Here is a 3,182-nt window from a genome sequence, read left to right on the forward strand (position 1 = left end):
AATTAATTTCAGCTGCACACTTTCAAAAGAGTATTCAGATTTTAACATGCATTTTCTAAGTAGTAAATATTTCAGTTCACTCTTTACTCAGTAACTTCATTGATGTTACACCTCTGAAACATTGTTTGCAGTTTCTTTGTGATGCCAGAACTATTTCACTCAAACATTTAATTTCCTGTGATATTGTCAATTTATTTTCAAGCAAAACTCTCAAAAAGAGCTGAGGATTTATTAGTTTTGATTACGTTGTGCAGCAAAATATGAACACTTATTAGTTTTTTTGTTTTTAATTTTACAGGTTTGCATCGCAACATCTCGTGATGCGTTTCTGAGCCATGATTACCTTTCCATTGGATCCAAGCACCTGGTCCTGCTGACCAGCTGACAGCGTCCATCAGTCCACGGTCTGCCGGATCATCACAAAGTGGACTAACTTTTTATTTACAGTACTTGGTTAAACTATGATCTGGAAACCGGAGCACCGGATATGCAAAAATCTACCTGCAGACTTTGTTGGCTACCCTGACACTGCAGTCATCCTGGACGGGGCTGAGCCGGTCTTCCTCTCCTCCAGAGTGAYGAGTTTTCATCACCAGTAAAGGCAAAACAAGTCTGATGTCTGATTAGCTGCTAGGAAGTATATTATATATTCACTGTTCATTTTGCTATCCTGTTTGTACCCACAATAAAATTGAATCTCTACATTTCACAAACCTTTTTCCCTTTTCTCAGTGTTTAYGTTATATCAAGTATTTGCATGTATCAGGAATTCAAGTGAGATATTAAAATGCAACTCTTTTAAGTAATACCAGCAAAGAAATGTGAATATTAAGTAATATGTAGTTAGTCATATAATTTAATACACTGAATAAGGCTGGATATGACTTGCCACATTTTTTTTCATATCAGATTTGATTTTAATCGATTCCTCTCGTCCTCAATTTCTATAACAAAATCACAGAAAATATTTTCAAAAAGTGCCTTTATTTCAATCATCTGTTCTGTGAGTTGTATAAGGGAGCATTACGGTCAGGATACAAGAAATTTTAATTGCAAGAATGCAGTCATTACAGCAGAATAAAGATGCAATTTTATAACAATTTTATAACAAGAATTTTATTACAAGAAGTCCTTTTAATGAGAAATAAAGATTCAGATTGATCTGATGTAACCAGCTCTGTCCATGTGGTTCTGACATTTTGTCAGTAATCAAGTACATTTCCACCTCAACTGACCAGGTAAGCATTAAGGTAAAAAATAAAAAAAAAAATAGAGCAAATAGTGTATACAAAATGGAAAAAGAGCAACTGATAGAAATACTTTCTATATAAAGAAAAGCAAAAAAGTTAATAGCAGGAGAAAAGTTGTTGGCAACATTAGCTCAGCCAATCTCTCCCTCCAGGAAGCCATCAAACAGAACTCCTGTCCAACTCCAGCTATAATAAAGATAAAAGAAAGAAAACTGAAAGTTAAAATAACAAATAATGCCAATTTAATAATTCAGATCTAATGCGTTCTGGAATCTATTAATGACATTTTACAAATTTCACAAATCAATTAGGTTTTACAAATGTTTTATTTATTCTGCTGTTAGTACAGAATAATCTAGTTAAGTTTGAAATGTCTGGGTGTTGTTTTTAAAGTACAACACATTAAAAAAGCTCAAACTAGTGAAAATTAAGTGTAATCACCCTTTAGCTATTTTCCGAATTAGATGCTACACTCGGAAGCTAACTTCAGCTTCGACTGAGCTTGAGCACAATATAGACAGATCTATATATGTTTATATAGATATATATCTAAATCTACCTATAAAGCATAGATATGCAGATTGAACACTGCACAAATAATCAAAACACTTAACGTTTACATAGCACCTTTGTAAGCGTGTCCCTGTTAGCTACATCAGACATATGAGGCATTATGGTGAATACAAACGATTTATTAACTTACCTTCGAAGTTATTGTGAAGTTTTGACACATCCATCTTAAATCCTTTGTTGTTGTTGGAGCGTTTCAGGACGTCTGAATAATTATATAAGCATCATTAATAGTCCTGCAGCGACCGAAGAGCCATTGTTAACATACTGTTGCCTGCGCACCGGAACCATTCTATGTGGCAAAAAAAATGCCCAAGTTAATAGATTGCTTCTTAGAGAACACCTCCCTCTAGTGGTCGCATCCTGTCGCTACAGGTTTGACTCTGACCATGGTGCTGAAGTCTTTAAATTATAACTAAAACATTTTGGAGGAATTTTAAATGGGACCTGCCAAAGTGTGCCCGTCGGTTGGAATCCAGCGTTCTGATGCTAAAAATTAGCATCAATGCTAAAGTAAGCTACAATGTACTCAAAATGTAGCACGTGGAGAGTCACTTGGTTACCAGAAGTTGCTCTGCAAGGCATTTCAATGCTCTCTTGTGCATTGCTATGGCAGGTGCCAATTAAAGTTTTATGTTGGAAAAAATGAATATAGCTATAACTTATGTTGTGTTAGAAAATGAGTGTTTTCAATACTTTTCTATTTTCCATGTGATGTGGGGAAAAAAGTAGTGAGTTTCTTCGTTGGTGCACTAGCGTCATTTGTCCTTTAGATGGCACTGTTTATCAAACTTTTATTCTCCTCGTCACCTCTGCTCTCTGACTGGCTTTCTATCACCTGTAAGGAATATTCTAACGTGGCAGAGTAACACACACACACACACACACACACACACACACACACACACACACACACACACACACACACACACACACACACACACACACACACACACAGCAGCGATGGCTCCGTGTTTGCTTCAGTCTGTGTGGCCGCACCGCGTGAGCTGAGCTCTGTGTGCTTCGGCGCACTTCAAATACCACCTGGCCCCACTGTGATGCTCGGGCCAAGCCAAAAGAGCATGAACGCCGCTGACCGTGTTGCTATGGCAACCAGCAACAGAGTACCGGCGTACCGTGTTTTTGTATGTATGTGCACCGACCGCCACGTGTGTCTTCGCCGGGTTGGCAGAAAGCAGACGCGCGGGTGGGCTGAGAGAGGATGATGATGATGATGATCTGCGCGCGAGGCGCCGTTCCAGCGTTACGTGATGCTTCGTTAGGAGTCAGGGCGGTAAATGAGAGAGTTCACACACACACACGCACACACACACACACCCCACGCACTTCCCCCTTCACCCC

This window comes from Poecilia reticulata, linkage group LG11 (genome assembly GCF_000633615.1).
Source record: "Poecilia reticulata strain Guanapo linkage group LG11, Guppy_female_1.0+MT, whole genome shotgun sequence".
Taxonomy (NCBI): Eukaryota; Metazoa; Chordata; class Actinopteri; order Cyprinodontiformes; family Poeciliidae; genus Poecilia; species Poecilia reticulata.